The following is a 17538-nucleotide window of genomic DNA, read 5'->3' on the forward strand; positions in this document are numbered from 1 at the left end:
GGATTTCTGGGGCTCTGATGTTCAAAATGTAAGTTTGAAGTCAAAAAGACTGAATTTAGAAATTTGATTTTGAAGTTTGTCAAATATCAAAGGTTTAAAACATCTGATATTAAAATAAGGAAGACTTACAATACTTGACCAAAGTGAGATCATAAGTCGCTGTAAAATAGTAGTCATTCATTTAGTCAAAGTGATAATTCAAAAAATTTAAAAAGCCAAAACTTTTACTCTTTGAGAGAGAGGAGATTCAGTTTTCCAAACAATCAAAAGACCTAATAAAGTCAATCTCTCCTTCCCTCCCTCTTTAAAGTTTACTCAAAAGGTGAGTAAAAATCTTTTACTACATGAAAATCTCATTCAAAAGAGAAAACCAAATTTTACCATTGCATTAGTGTATTATTAATACTAAAACTAATTTTAATAAAACCTTATAAACAAATCAACCCAACCCCTGTCAGTTTTTGAATACATAAGATTTTCATAAACTTTTTATAACCTCTTAAAATTTTTTTTCTAAACTTTCTATATTTATTTAGTTTTATCTATATCATTTCCCCTTCAATTTGAAACATTTAAATAACTTCTAAACTAGATAAAATTATTTTTTCTCAATAAACACCACATTCTCATGCCTTTCTTTTAATCTTCCTTACCAAAAACACAACCAATTTTCCTTGTACAGTTTGCATACAAAAGGATTTCTCTTTTATATAGTAGTTTTAATTACATACATTAATTATAATGTTAATGTTAGTAACCTTTATTTTTAGGATGTTGCTAATTTTAATTGTTATGTACCAGATGCAGAGCCTAGGAAAGAGACAGGGCTATGAATTCCTGGAGGGTCTGACCCCTCCGGCATGGCCAGTAGGCACAGTTAAGGCAGGGAGGATGGGGCCAGGCATCGTGGCCACACTTAGGTTCCCAGTCCTCACCATGACCATTTGTCCAGACCCCAGAATCTAAAGGCTCAAACCAAAGACACGAACTCTCAGTACAATGTGTGCAACGCATTGCAGAAGCCCCACAGCCGGACCTTAGAGCTTTAGCTTACAGACAAATTGGTATTTTTGCTTCTTTAAAAATACTACAGAAGCAACAGTTTTATGACCTCAAAACATCTGTCAAAGACAGTATAAAGTAAAATAAAGTATAACACACCAGAACTTATGGAATGTAGCTAATGCAGTGCTTAGATGGAAATTTATAACTGTTAAACATCTATGTTAAAAATGAAGAAAGGTCAAGTGAATAAGCCCACATTTGACATTAAGAAATTATAAAAAAGAAGTGCAGAAAACAGAATAATTAATATTAGAGCAAAAATAAATAGAGAATAGAATAGCAATAGAGAAGATAAATGAAACCAACAGTTGGTTCTTTGAAATGAGCAAGAAAATGGACACATTTTTAGTAAGACTGAACAGGAGAAAAAGACAGAAGATTCAAATTATTAAAATCAAGAATGAAATAGGATACATTACTACTAACTTTACAGAAATAAAAAGGATTATAAAGTAAGACTAAAATCAATTGTATGCCAATGAATTTGATAACTTAGATGAAATAGAAAAGTACTTTTTGGAAAAAAACACAAACTACCAAAAGTGACTTAAGAAGAAACAGAAAAATCTGCATTAACCTATAACCAGAAATTGAGTTAGTAATCAAAACATTTCCCACAAAGAAAAGTACAAGCCCAGATGGCTTTGCTGATAAATTCTTCCAAACATTCAAAGATGAATTAATATTAATCCTTTACACAGTCTTCCAGAAAACAGAAGAGGAAGGAAAACTTTCTAACTCTTTCTATGAGGCAGTATTACCCCAATACTAAAACCAGACAACGATATCATAAGAAAACTATAGACCAAAGTATATATTAAAAGTATATATTAAGTGCATTCTATGTGGCAGGTATTTGGACAAAATAGGGACTAAGACAAGCTGGATGCTGTGGCTCATGCATATGGTCTCAGCTATGTGGAAGGCTGAAGTGGGAGGATTACTCGAACCTAGGAATTCAAGACCAGCCTGGGCAACATAGTGAGGCCCTAAATCTAAAACAAACGAACGAACAAACAAAAACAAACAAAATTTTAAGGGATTAAGACAAGTAAAGTTCCTCTTGGTCTAGCCCAAGATACAGAAAAGTGATTATGTTCTTTTCATCAAAGCATCCAGGATGCTAGTATATTTTCGTTCTCCCAGACAATGACTGATACAAATTTAAGAGCATGATGGTCACATTCGGTCAGACCAATGGTGCATCTAGCCCAGCATCTTGTCTACATCAGTTTCCCCACAAGACACACTATGGACAGACAGATACTTTTCTTATAATAGTTTTGAAGGCTAGATTTGTTGATGAAACATTCTAGATTCCCTTACTATTCTGCTGGGAATCTGTCATTGATATGTGTATTCTAATTTTCTGAGTCTGTGTATACAGTTAACATGTGGTTTCTCTTGATGTAATTTATTTGATAGGTTAACAGTCCTCAGGTCTTTATGTCCCCTGAATTTACCTCTTTCCAACTTCAAGGCATGAGTGGACAATGAGTGAAGAAATAAAATAGAATGTCCACTCACCCTCTGTCCAGGCTGCTGAGCTGTGGGGTTTTTTTCCAGAAAGCAGCTCAGGCTGGCCTCTGTCTGCAGCTACGTCCTCAGTGTGGCTTGTCCACCTTTCTCAGTTTTCCCACCCACTCTCCGCACAGCAGAGGTTTTCAAAGAGTGGTTCCCAGCCCAGTAGCAACAGCATCCCTTGGGACCTTGCCCAAATTCTCCATCCTGACCTACTGAATCAGAAACTTGGGGTACTTTCTCAGCTGCCTGCATTTTAACTAGCCTTCCCAGGGGTTCTGATCCTCTCTCCAGCTTGAGAGCCACTGCTCCACGTTGGAATAGTAATTGTTCCTGACAAAATAACACATTATAAAATATTATAAAGGATGCGGGTCTTTGAGAAGGAAGCACTGATCATTAATATTTTTGGCCCTGGCATCAAGAATTAGTTCTGGGCACATGATGAACAAAATTTTCCCCATAGGCTTGGCCAGGATAAGAGAAATGTTCTCTTAAAACATAATTTACCAACCTATAAGTGTCTGCTATGATGTCAAGTGCCATATAGCATTCACTAATGGTTATTAAGAGCAAATTTAAAGAAATGAGAATGGTCTTTATTGCAATACACAGGGAAGGCAAGGGAGGCTCCAGTTTGATGTCTGACACTAATAATGACACACTGTGAATTCTTGCAGCAAGCAAAACATCGTAAAACTGTCATGACCAGCCCCATTTCCTGATCTGAAGGCCATGCTTTGCACACAACTTGAGTCTTTGAGTTCACCTTCAGTCTGTGCTCTGCTCTGAGACCTGGGAAGGAGGCTGAGAGTTGGAGAACTTGAAGAACTCAAGAGTCTACCTTAGTTGACTCAGAGGTGAGCCAAGTAATCTTTACCAGCTCAGATCTCACTGGTGCTGGCAGCTTTGCTCCTGAACTGAATCTTCACCTCTATCCAGTTAGCTGGGCCCCTGCCAGGAAGTCTGGTCCTTCCCAAGTCAATGATTGACCTCTGCTACCTGTACCAAGAACTCCCAAGGCCTCGTGCCTCTGAGTCTCTGCTCCCCTGCTGGAATGCCTGATTTCAGTTACCTCTTACCTCTTCCTGGCTGAGCTTCCTCCCATCACCTGCCCATGGCACCCCTGTCCCCTCATTTCATCTCTACAGGAGCCTCCGATTCCTGTTCCTAACCCCTCATACTTAGCTGTAGTTCATTTCCAATTCCTGATAAGTCATGAGATTACAAGAATGAGTCAGGTATAAAAATTTCTGCAAGACTTGTAAAGAGTTAGGACTTGGAGTGTTCTAGAATTTGCATGTGCTTTCTTTCCTCCAGCTTCAGAAGGAGAAGATGGGATTTCTGCCTGCCTTAGGGCAACAGGGCAGGACGTTCTGAGGACAGCCAGGCAAGGGCTGGGCCGTGACTTGAGAAACGGGTGCCCTGGGAAGGGTAGAAGCCAGGAGGGAGGTGGCACCCATCCTGGAAGTGTCTGCCATATGTGAGAATGCTCCCACTCAATGTGTGTGTGACAGCTGCACAGGCATCTGCTAATGATTTGTGGTTTAATATGATTTAGGATTTTGTATCTGTATACTATACACAGTACAGAATAACAGTTTATGTTAAGCATATGATGGATTGACCATTAGAGGGCTTTGAAGACACATAAATGCCTGCAGGAGATGCGGAGCAGGCCTGGCCCAGAGTGAGGGGATGTTTGCCGCTTTCTTTGAGGCCCCCAGGTTCCCTCTTAATTTCTTTATAATTGGTTTAGTCAGTATGGGAGCAGACAGGAAAGGAGGTCAATTCCTCAGGTGTTTTGAGAGGACAGAGGTTAACACAGAGCTCCCTGCTCCTGATCAGCCACGGGTTACCCGGAGGAAGACACCCTGACAAATCCATCTGATGCTGGCCAGCACTGAAAGAGGCCCGGGCTCATCACGGTTGGAGTAGCCTTCTCCTTCTCTCCTCTAGCTTTGAGGTGTCATGTTAATGCGGCTATGCTGGTCACCCTCTAAGGAGGCCTAGAATCTCCACCTAAGGGCATTGCAGGCCCAGGGTTTGCAATGGACCTCCGTCCGTCATCCTGGACTGTGACAGAGACATGCCTGCAAGTCGCTTCTCAACCTGCCCATTTCTGAGGTAACGCAGGCTTTTGAACGGCAACGGTGGCTGCTGAGTTTTTAGAATTGTGCTAGAGGCCCTGGTAAGAGAATCTGTGACCTTGAGGAAGTTTTCATGGGCTTCCTGGAGAAAGGGGCAGTTCTAATGATTCCTCAGGTCAACTCAGCATTGGGGGGGGGTCACCAGCCTTGGAGTTCAATCCCTGAATATAATTTGTTTGACTAACAAAAATGTCTAAAATATGTCCAAGTGTTCCAAAAATAGAAGAATGTCAACTCAGATAAAACACCAAATAAAGAAAGTGCTCCATGTTAGCTGAACTTCATGTACTCCTGGATTTGTATTGGATTGAGATGGATAAAGTCAATGAGATGGTTTGTTTCTGTGGAGGTGGAGTTCAACATGGGTTTCGGTCTTCAGTGTTATATAAAAGCTGTGGGAGCAGAGTCCAGGAAATTGCCCTGTGCTTCCCTCTATAAGAGCACTTAACCGTTGGAATTGCATGTCTCTGTTTAGGATCAGATGTGAGTGTTCCGGAGAAGAGGCCCTGCCTCACTCAGCTTGGCATTCCTAGGGTACCACCTGGCACCCACTCAAACACAGTGCACGTTGAGGTGATTAATTAAAGGATGACTAATCTATCAGGTGGCCGCTGCACTTGGGCACTGATTAAGACTGTGCTTGAGAACTTTCTGAGTCTTCTTTTGTAGGAGTCCATTATGAGAGGAAGGTTGACATCAGGATTTGCCCACCCAAAGCGCCATACCCCTACAAAACTTCAGTCGGTTTTTGAGAAGGGCTGACTACCTCTCACCAAGCAACCCAAATTCAGGCTCAGGCTGTGACAGTTAATGCTTTACAGATTATGATCTAATTTGGAAAGACGCTAATTTTAGTAAAATAAATCTACTTCTTCAGAAACTTGAGCCTTGATTTTAGAGCATACTTTGGCCCACATCTCTGTTTTGCTTGGGCATTAGAATTTCTGGCTTCTGTAGTGAGTTGGGGTGCTGAGGATGGGTCAGGCTCAGGAGGAGGATCCCATATCAGAGAGAAACACTTGGTTTTTGTGATAAACAAGGGACAGAGAGGCTCATTCTGACTCTTCAGTGTGGACCTCTCAGAACTGAAGCATGCAGACAATTCCTGGCAGACCCTAGACCTGGGGCGGGAAGTTCACAAACAACAATTACGATGGAGAGAGGCATCCTCTCCGCAGTTGACAGTGAACTCGCAGGGTTCACTGGATTTCCAACCCTGCTCATCAGCCACCACCCTTGTAGGATCTTTGCAGTGATTGGAGGATGGACTCGGATCTTCTGCTGTCCTCGCTGGGCCCAGAGCACAGAAGTGGCTGACTTGGGCAAAAGGCAAGGCTGTCTTTAACATTTTTCTCCTCACTTTCAATTTCTTCAAGTAATTACTAATAATATTTATAGCCCTTCTATTTTTACAAGCTTTATATTTATAAAACACAGCCATATGTGTTACACATTAACATTTAAAAAATATTAAACTAATAGCTTTAAAAAAATTCTTTGCCTCTGTGAAGAGCATGTCCTCCAGTTGTCCTTCTGTCTTCTTGAAATCATGGAGGAGAGGGGGGCAAATCCACATTGAATAGAAAAGGCAGAGAAAGTGCCTCCTGCAGGCAGGGGAAGAAAAGAGAGCCCTTTGGCCTGGAGACTGGGAAGGAGGAGAAGCGAGACATCGGAGCAATGTGTCTTGGCTTCCGCTGCTGTTTACAGTGCAGATTGAAATGACAGAGCCCAGGGAGGCTGTTGGACAGGCTGAGGATGATGCTAGATGCGTACGGATGTGTGCCACATCCCCATTTAGAATTCTGGGAATAGGCCAGGTGCAGTGGCTCAGGCCTGTAATTCCAGTGCTTTGGGAGGCTGAGGTGGGAGGATCGCTAGAGCCCAGGAGTTAGAGATCAACCTGGGCAGCATAGCAAGACCCTGTCTCTACCAAAAAAAAAAAAGTGCACACCTGTAGTCCTAGCTACTCAGGAGGCTGAGGCAGGAGGATCACTTGAGCCAGGAATTTGAGGCTGCAGTAAGCTATGATTGTACCATCACACTCCATCCTGTGGGCAATAGAGTGAGACTTTGTCTCTAAAGAAAAGAAATAAAAAAAAGAATTCAGGGAATATCCTTCATTTCACAGCCAATGTGTGTTATTCTAACAGAATAAAGATAGTGATTTGGCAAAGAGAGAAAGTCATTAGTCTTAAGTTTCCCACAACTCCTGTGTGGCATGCTATGAAAGAAACCAGAAATATTCCATATCCTGGGCAGGGTACAGATAGGAGCTGAGCTAGAATATGGTGGGCCTGCCAAAGGCCTCCATAGATGAGGAGCAGATTGCACAGTGGGACAGATGGAAGATACGATAGAATCTTTGAGATGTCTGTGTCCCCAGCAAGAGCAGAGGTCAGGCTGAGTTGGTGAGGAAGAGCTACCAGCCCCTGATGGAGACAAAATGATCTCTACCAATAGGGGAGTTCCCCAAAGTGCCATGAGTGGCCCAGAAATCAAGTGACACATGAATCAGCAGAAAGATGTTTCCTGAGTGATTGAGCTGTCAGGGGTCCTGTTAAGGAAGAAGTGAAGAGGGCCAGACCTTTGAGGTAAGATGGAGCATTAAGTAACCCCAGAAACACAGAGACGATATTCCTCGGTCATGGAGGACACAGAAACACACATGGAGGCTGTGCGTAGCACATTCAAGGAACATAAGTAAAAGGGAATAATGAGAGATAACACTGGAGCAGGAGATACAGGAGGTTTGCAGAAAGCCTTCAGTATCAAACAAAAGCGTGTGGACTTTGTGCTATGAACGCATTCCCCAAAGGGTGTTCTGTAAAACACTTGTTCATTGAGTTAGTAATAAGTGTCCACCAAAAAAGAAGGGAGGACTCATAGATTTAAAATTTTGGGAAACAATGACTTATATGCAGTGAAGCAGGTCTCTCAGTATCTTCAATTTGTTACTGTGCATTCTGAGAATATGATGGGAGCATATAGACTTGATTGGAGGGAAAACCCAAGCAGGAGATGCTGTCACACACGTTGAGTGGCAGGATCAGAGGACGAGGACTACATTGATGACTAAAAGAATGGGAATGAAAGAGACTGACTAGAGAGTTGTTAACTAACAAGAGTTGTCAGGTTGAGATGTCTGACCCTGGGCAAGGGGGATGGGAACAGCCCAAGCTCATGATTGCCTGACCAGCAGGACGGAAGGTCCCAGCACTGTTTCCTGAAATGGGGTATTCGGAGGGTGCGCTGCTTCGGGATGAGCTTTAGTGTTTGAATCATGGCCGGACATGGAGGTGGAAACGGCCAGCAGGCAGTTACTGACTGAAGACCGAGGCTCAGGACAGAGGCTCAGGCAGAGATAGAGGTGAGGTTCTGTGCACTTGGCCAGGACCTTAGGCCAGCACTGAGTCTCCAGGTGCGCCCTCCGCTCATGCTCTTGTCCTGAGGCACCTCGCTCATGCCTGTGCTCCTCAAATGTCACTGGCTGTGCTGGGTACTTTCTATTTTTCTCCCGTTTAAAAATGTCCACTCCCGTATCCCAATTCCTAGGACCCAACTTTCCACAAAACCAGTGATTTTTCAGCTGTGGTCCTAGGGAACATCGGCTCTCTGCCCAGGACCAGCAGTGATTGTCCTTCCCTTGGAACAGATAGTGAGCAAGTGATTTGCATATTGCATCTCAATTTTATTTTTCTCTCACTATTTTTTCTTAAGCATTTGGAGCTTGCTATTACCAGTGTGTGAGCAAGTGTGAGCAGATGGACAGCGAATGAGTGATTAAACATTAATTTAAATTAATTAAATTGATTAATTATGTTTGATTTGACTGCTTTTTAGTGGATATCTAGGCTCATGATTGTAATTTCGTAATAAAACCTATTACCGCAGTGGTCGGATTTTTCTGGGCCACCCGAGTGGAGCGGCCGGGTTGGGCCATAACCACGTCGTGGCCGGAGGACGGAGCGAGCGCGTTCGCTCCGCTGGGGCTTTTCATGCCCCGTTTTTTTTCCAGGTGTGGCTTGGTCCAGACGCCGGTCCGCAGCCAGCTGGGGCTTAGTCTTTTGTGAAAGGGTAAAGTGCCTCCTGCGGAGAGCGGGTAAACTCGCCAAGGGCCTGCGAGGCGGGAGTTCTCCCAGGCCAGGAGAATGGCGGGCCCTGAGCTGGTCTAGAGCCGGCTCCACGCGTCTGAGGGGGCCCGCGGGGCGGCGGGGAGGTGGCCCAGACGCGGGTTCTGTGAAGGGACTTGGGGAAGGAAGATTCCATTCGAGCAGAGGAAAAGCCAGATTCAAAGAGGCCAGACCGCTGAGGGGAGGGGCTGCCAAGATGGCCGTTGGCCTCCTCAGGGCCTCCTCGGCGGTCAGTTTTTCATTCTTTGATCCAGGGGTCGCTTCCTGTACCTCGTCCTCAGCATCTGGAATCAAGAGACCCATGGCGTCTGAGGTGCCTTGTGCCTCGGGCATGCCAATCAAGAAAACAGGCCATCGAGGTGTTGGTTCCTCAGGAGAGACAACCTATAGAAAGACGACCTCATCAGCCTTGAAATGTGCCATCCAGTTGGGCATTACTCACACTGTGGGGAGCCTGGGTCCCACACCAGAGCGTGATGTCCTCATGCAAGATTTCTGCGTGGTGGAGAGTATCTTCTTCCCCAGTGGAGGGAGCAACCTGACCCCTGCTCATCACTGCAGTGACTTTCCTTTCAAGACCTATACACCTATTGTCTTCTGCTACTTTCAGGAGCTATTTGGTATCTGCCCTGTTGATGACTTGTACTCCCTCTGCAGTAAGCCACTGATTGAACTCAGTAGCTCTGGAGCTGATGGTTCCCTATTATATGTGTCCATCCACGATGAATTCATTATTAAAACAGTCCAACATAAAGAGGCGGAGTTTCTGCAGAAGCTGCTTCCAGGATACCACATCGGACCTCAACCAGAACCCTTGGACTTTGCTGCCTAAATTCTGTGGACTGTGCTGTGTGCTGGCAGGCAGCAAGAACATGCGGATTGTGGTGATGAAGAATCTCTTACTAAGACTGGTCAAAATGCATACCAAATATGACTTCAAAGGTTCAACCTACAAAAAGCAGGCTTCCCAGAAAGAGCAAGAGAAGCCTCTTCCCACATTTAAAAACCTAGACTTCTTACAAGACATCCCGATGGTCTTTTTTTGGATGCTGACATGTACAATGCTCTCTGTAAGACCCTGCAGCATGACTGTTTGGTGCTGCAGATCTTTGAGATAATGGACTATAGCCTCTTGATATCAATCCACAACATAGATCATGCACGAGAGCCCTTAAGCAGCCAAACACAATGCTCAGTTCACACTTGAAGACCAGACCCCACAAAGGGCTCTGTATTCCACAGCCATGGAATCCATCCAGGGAGAGGCTTGATGGGGCAGCCTCATGGAGACTGATGACCATACGGGTGGCATCCCTGCCCAGAATAGTAGAGGGGAGAGGATCTTGCTTTGTATTGGCATCACTGACATTCTGCAGTCTTACAGGTTTGTTAAGAAGCTGGAGCATTCTCGGAAAGCCCTGGTATGTGATGGGGACACAGTCTCAGTGCATCCCCCAGGCTTCTACACTGAACGGTTCCAGTGCTTCATGTGCAACACAGCATTTAAGAAGATCCCGGCCAGGTGCCGTGGCTCACACCTGTAATCCCAGGACTTTGGGAGGCCAAGGCGGATGGATCACCTGAGGTCAGGAATTCAAGACCAGCTTGGCCAACATGGTGAAACCCCATCTCTACTAAAAGCACAGAAATTAGCCAGGCAGTAGTGGCACATGCCTGTAACCTCAGCTACTTGGTAGGCTGAGGCAGGAGAATCGCTTGAGCCTGGGAGGCAGAGGTTGCAGTGAGCCGAGATTGTGCCACTGCAGTCCAGCCTGGGCAAAAGAGTGAGACCCTGTCTCAAAAAAAGAAGAAGATCCCCTTGAAGCCTTCTCCTTCCAAAAAGTTTTGGTCTGGCTCATCTTTCTCTGGGCGAGCAGGTTCCAGTGACAACTCCTGCGTTACTTACCAGCCATCGGTTTCAGGGGAACACAAGGCACAAACCACAACAAAGGCCGAAGTGGAGCCACGTGTTCACCTTGGTTGTCCTGATGTTTTACCTCAGACTCCACCTTTGGAGGAAATCAGTGAGGGTTCACCTATTCCTGACCCCAGTTTTTCACCTGTAGTTGGAGAGACTTTGCAAATGCTAACCACAAGTACAACCTTGGAAAAGCTTGACATTGCAGAGTAAGAGTTCACCCATTGAGCACAAAGCCTCAGAAGATCTGAAACAAGATTCTGCCCTCTCTGTGATCCCAAGATGTCAGCCCTTGCCCCAGCAATGCTGAGTTTTCTTCTACTTACCCATCAAAAAGGAATGTAATGGAAGTGAGGGGAGCTCTCCATCTTCTTCCTGAAGAAGAACCTAGTCTCTTTCCTCTTCCTCATGAATGGGCATTAGTGCCCCAGACAGTTGAGGACTGCAGCAACCCCTCCACTCCAGAATTGGGTGGATGGATTTTCAATGGGCTAACCTTGGCTTTCACAATTGAGCTTTTTCAGACCCCCATTCTTCATGCTGGGAATGGGATGGCTGGACTTGGCAGTTTTCTTTCCCCTCATCTTTCACCAGGAGCTGGACTCATAATTTCCTCAGGACAGACTAGCTGGCACATTATACCCACCTCAGTTCTTTCTCTCTGATCCCTGGAAGAAGATCCCTGTAATCTCTGTAAAGGTTTTGGGAGGATAAGAGAGTTTAACCACCTCTCAACTTTCTTCTTCTTTTTATCCTGAATAAAGGAAAAATGCGCATAGCACACAATTTCAAGCCAGTTTCAGATCAAAACCCCAAAAGTGTTGACGAGATGCCTAGTCATAGGATTCCCTCAGAAGAACCATGGTGTTTGTGAAGAGAAGTGTGGTGATTGCTCTGCCAGAACAGCTCCTCTTTAAACTCCTTTCTTGATGAATTTCTTAAGGCTGGAGGAACGGAGAGAGTGGGACATGGGGTAATCTTTACCCCTTTTGTTAAAACATGGGGCAGCTGTGGGCTGGGAGATCATAGCCCTTCCTAGGCAGAATCCTACTCACTGCCAGGGTGTAATGATTATTACTGTTTTGCAATTTGAAATATATTCTGGTTGTTTTTGTAAATATGAAGACTTATCAAATGAATTTTAGATCATTCTCCAGAGGAGATTTCTTTGCTCTTCCCGTCTTTTCCAACAGTGCTCTCCTGCTTGTGGAGCTAAGGTGGAGATACCTCTGTCTGTTTAACAGGCAGTCCATATCTATGAGGCTAGCAAATATTTTCTTTTCTTTTCTTTTTGAAACAGAGTCTCACACTGTCGCCTGGGCTGGAGTGCAATGGTGCGATCTTCGCTCACTGCAAACTTCACCTCCTGGGTTCAAGCGATTCTCCTGCCTCAGCCTCCCAAGTAGCTGGGATTACAGGTGCCTGCCACCATGGCCAGCTAATTTTTTGTGTTTTTAGTAGAGATGGGGTTTCACTATGTTAGCCAGGCTGGTCTCAAACTCCTGACCTCGTGATCCGCCCACCTTGGCCTCCCAAAGTGCTGGGATTACAGGCGTGAGCCACCGCGCCCGGCCACAGATATTTTCTTAAACTCACGAGGAGAGAGCAGATTCTTGCCTCAGTGAAGTCATTGCTGTGCCATATGTCCTACCCCCTGTCTTCATGCAGGGAGGTTGGAAATGGGGGCTGCATGTGCCCTCTCCTCCCATCTACAAGAGTTGTGGTTTCCCATCTGATCCTTCCACTCTTGTTAGGGGAGGAAGGGGGCCTGGTATCTCAGGCAGATTGTTGAATTCCTGTTCTATCCCTTCTCCATCCCACCCTACCTTGATAGTAGTTTAGCCCATACCCCAAATAACTGTCTATATTAGACACCCTCAGCCAGTTTCTGGCTGCCTGTCTTTGTTGCCATGTTCTTTTTTACAAGAAGGAAAGAAACAATTATTGCTATTTTTTCATAATTTACTATTTATGAAGTATTTAAGTGTTTTATTATGGATAGAGTTCTGTAATGGGTGGGAGGGAATATTTGAGAGAGGGCTGGGTCTTAAGGAAAGGAATGGGGAATCAACATTATTGTGAAGTGTCTCTATTTGCCTCTACTTTGTATTGTTCAGAAATGGCAAATGCAATATGAAAGTGTTACATGGTTTTAATGTATTAAACTTTAATCAGTTTTTTAGAAAAAAATAAAATAAAATATTAAAATCTGTTTATATTTATGATTATAACATAATTTTAATGAAAAATTACATCAATAAATATAGTATTCCACAAATGACCCCAGAATTGCAGTTGCTTCAGCATGTGAAAATATTTAAGAAACTCTCCCAGAGTCACGACACTGAAATGAAATGGGCTTCATTCATTAAGCAACGTGCTGAGTGCCCACTCTGTGCCATGTGGTGGAGAAGAGAACCCAGTTGGAGGCCACGACGCACTCCCCCTCCCACGCCTGTCCTGCAGAGGTGGCTGCCCCCGGGACACTGAGCCCTGCACATTTCTCAGCTGCCTTTCACGTCGCCTCCAACATGTGCACTGGTTCTTGGGAATGGACTACTGCAGAGTGGTCTGTGCTTCTCCCAGGCCTGCGCCATGAAAACCTCCATGCAGGGGGCTCCACATTCCATCCTAAAGGCTGTGTGTGGTTTCCTGGGTGAAGCTGGAAACCGGGAGCTGAAGATAGAGGAGTCCACGTCAGTCTGGGTTCCTGGACTGATGAATGGCATGGAAAAGACTCCACTCTTCTGATGACCAGGAACACACTCAACTATCTGTGAATTGAGTTAAAAATAAAGTTTCATTGTGTTAAGCTTCCTGCATTTGGGGGTATTTGTTACGTTATGTGGCATTGCCCTAACTAATACATACTAGGCATTTTGGATCTAAAGATTAACAAACCACAGATCTGTACTCAAAGAACAAGGCCTAGTGAGGAGAGCAGCTACATAATCAGACAGGTTTCACAACATATCAAGTGCAGTGAAAGGACATGCAGAGGACAGTATCAGATGACTGGAGAGGGGTTCCTGACCAACCCAGAAGCTGCAGGCCCAGGAGGAGTCAGGGAACACTTCTTGGAGGGGACTCAAGGAGTGAGAGGGAATTGGCAAGGCTAAGGAGAGAGAAGGTGGCCCAGTGTCCGAGGAACTAGGACGGCATGAGTGAGTCGTGCCTGGCATGAGGGGTGGGGGGCGCAGCTGCACCACCAGAGCTTAGAACAGGAGCTTCTGGCAGTGCAGAGGCTCCCACGCTCCTCTAGCGACTTGGACTCTGGGGAGTCTGGATGTGTTTTCAGGAAGGCAGACTAAGGTTAGATTTGCAGAGTTTTGTTTTTCAACTATTTACTTTTATATATAAAGAGAACATGCATCTGTTTCTTCTGTCTCCACTCTTGAAAGATTAACTGCTGTGGTAATGCCCTCCTGCCATCAACAGCTAGAAAACTGAACAAAATGTATGGAGAGAGTGGTGTGCTGAACTGAAACACGTACGAGAGGCTAGTAAGGGCAGCGACCTGAGATCCCCCCATCCAGAGGCAGCCTTCCAGACTCAGTGCAGAGACGGGGGCTCCCACAGAGCCCAGTGTCTCACTGAACTCTGGAGACACAAATCAGATGTGGGAGGCTGAGGCGGCCAGAATTGGTGGTCCAGAAAGGAGTGAGCTGCACAGAGAGAGAAGAGAGCACCTCAGGTACCTAGAGTGGAGAACTCTTGAATATTTGGTTGAATGCTGAGATTTTCATGAGTGGGGTAAGACTCCAGAACCACTGCAAAGTGAAGCTAACCCCAAGGACCTCAGGGCACAGGGAAGAGCCATTGCAGCTGGGGGAAAAAAGGGGGGGAAGAGACCGTGGAGGACAGGAAAGCAAGCAGGGTCCTGACCCCTACAGATCCCCTGAGGCTGGGAGACAGGCGGGAACCTGACTCACATGCAGCTCCAAGGGTTCAGTTGCCATGGGCAGGATTACTGAAAGAGCCTCAGGCCTGCCTGAGCCTGAGGCTGAGTGAGGAGGGAGAGCAGAGCGGGCAGCCCAGCTATAGCCACCAGGCCACCCAGCGCTGGATCAAAAACAACCTCTGACTACCACTGAGGGGAGGGAGTGCACAGATCCAGGCCTGAGGGTCAGGCTCAGAGGGAAAGCCCTCTGGCAACCAGTGGCCACACTAAGCCCAAGGAAGCACTAGCAAGACTGAAGTCCATCAGGCCTGAGGGCTGCATAGCAACAACAACAGAAACAAAACTGAAAACAAACCCCTCTCAACTAAGACCCCGATGCATCCAAGCCCCACACAGAGACCTCACAAGAGGCCCGTCCGTCCCAAGGCATAAACACCACATGCCTTAGCTTCTGTGTCCCACACATATGGTCCAGGTTTTCAACAAAAAGTACGAGATGAGAAAAGCAAGAAAATATGACAGGAAACAAAGCACAGAATTAGATCCAGATACGACCCAGGTGTTCTACTATTGGGTAAGAATTTCTAAAAATAGTGTTAGTATATTTAAAGCACTAGGAAAAGGGTGAATTTTAAACAGAGATGGAAAATATAGTAAAGAATCAAAAAGAAAAGATAGAAATTTAAAACAGTAACAGAGATGAAGTGTCGTTAGATGACTCATTAGCAGACCCCACACAGCCTCTGCACCCCACCACCCCAACAAAAGTCAGTCAAGTCACACTGAAAGACACGGCCTATGAAGAATGGAAACAGAATACTGCGGCACAACACCAACAGGCTGAAATAACTGTGATTTGAATCCTAGAAGAAGAGAGAGTGAACAGGGCATAGGAAGTGTTTGAAGGGATAATGGATGAGAATTTTTCAAAAATAATGAAATAAACAACAGCTCCGAGAAACCTGTAGAGCACTGATAGGGATAATCACAAAACAAAACAGTAAAATTGAGACCAAAATGGAAATGAAAAATGGAGTAAACAAAGGGCAAAACAAATAGAAAACATTGAGTCAGATGACAGATTTTAACCCAACCATATCAATAATTTCATTAAAAGGAAACGTCCGAAACAAACCCATTAAAAGACAAAGATGTTTAGATTAGACAAAAAAGCAAGGCTCAACTACGTGCCGTTTATAAGAAACCCACTTTAAATATAGAGAGATAGATATGTATGTTACAAGTAAAAGGATAGAAAAAATATGTCATGCACACACTAACCAAAAGAAAACTACAGTTTCTGTACTAATATGAATAGATTTCAAATGGATACAAAGGGAGAAATTATAATAATCAGAGTGTTAATTCAACAAGAAGATATAACAATTTAAATGTATGTACTTAACAACAAGCCGTCAAAATACATAAACATGAACAAAAACTGATGGAATTAAAGGAGAAAACAGTCACATGAAAAATTCTAGATGGAGACTAAAGGTTTTTTCTTGGTAATCAATAGAACAAATAAACAGAAAATAAATCAGGATGCAGAAGACCTGAACAACACAATCAACAAAGCTGGCCCAACTGACATTTACAGAACTCTGTACAAGAATATCAGAGTACATATTCTTCTCAAGAGCGCATACAACATTCCCAAGAGAGACAAAAACAAACTGTTACAAATTTTTAAAAATTGAACTCATACAAAATATGTTTCCTGAAACAGAAATATTTCTGGAAAATTCTCAAATGTTTGGAAGTTAAATGATTGATAAAATAACCCATGGGTCAAATAAGAAGTAGAAGAAAAATTTGAGCTGAATGTTAAGGAAAACATATCCAAAATCATGGGATGCAGCTGAAACAATGCTTAGAGGGAAACAAAGGTCATTAAATGCCTATTTAGAACAGAAGAAAGGTCTTAAATCAATAAACCAACATTTCCATATAACAAACTAGAAAAGGAGACTATATTAAAAGAGCAGAAGGAAAGAAATTATAAATATAAACAGAAAACAATAGAGAAAAATCAATAAAAGCAAATGCTGATCCATTAAAAGATTAATAAAAGTGAAAAACTTCTAGCCACACTGATAGATGGGGGGAGAAAAAGGAGGAGAGAGGGAGAGAGAGAGAGAGAAAGAGAGAGAAGGGGAGAGAGAGAGAAAGAGAAGGGAGAGAGAAGGGAGACAAAGAGGAGGAAAATGACTCAATGACACAAATTATCAGTATTAGAAGAGGGGTCCTCAACCACACTACCAAAGACCTCTACAGTCATTACAGGGAAAAAAAGGGAATGCAGTCTACAACTTTATTTCCGTAAATTAGAAAATGTAGATGAAAGGGGAAATTATTTGAAAGACACTTTAAAAGAAGTAATCTGAAATCCCAAATCTATTAATGAAATTGCATCAAAGTTACAAACTTTCCAACAAAGAAAATTCTGTGCTCAATGGCTTCACTACTGAATTCCGCCCAACATTTAAAGAAGCCATAATACAATTCTACAAGACTCTTCCGCAAAAGTGGAAGAGACTGAAATATTTTCCAGCTCATTTTGAGACCAGCATTACATCGATAACAAGTAGTCAAAGATATTCCGGAGTGAAAAATACCATACGTCAATACTCCTCTTTAATGTAGACATAAAAATTGTCAAAAATATTAGCAAATCAAATCCAGCAACATATAAGATGGACAATGCATCATACCCAAGGGTGGTTTATACTGGGAATGCAAGACTGATTCAATATTCAAAAATCAATCAAAGTTATTCTCTATGTAAATAGACTAAAGAAGAAAAAACACATGAGTTCCTATAGATACAGATAAAGCATTTGACAAAATTCA

At 43.8% G+C, this 17538-nt stretch overlaps 1 pseudogene; it reads left to right on the top strand.

Moving 5' to 3' along the window:
• Positions 1-5889: 5889 nt before the first annotated feature.
• Positions 5890-11207, top strand: LOC129041672 (phosphatidylinositol 4-phosphate 5-kinase type-1 alpha-like; annotated as a pseudogene).
• The last annotated feature ends 6331 nt before the right edge of the window (positions 11208-17538 follow it).

Source organism: Pongo pygmaeus, chromosome 6 (genome assembly GCF_028885625.2).
Source record: "Pongo pygmaeus isolate AG05252 chromosome 6, NHGRI_mPonPyg2-v2.0_pri, whole genome shotgun sequence".
NCBI classification, from domain to species: Eukaryota; Metazoa; Chordata; class Mammalia; order Primates; family Hominidae; genus Pongo; species Pongo pygmaeus.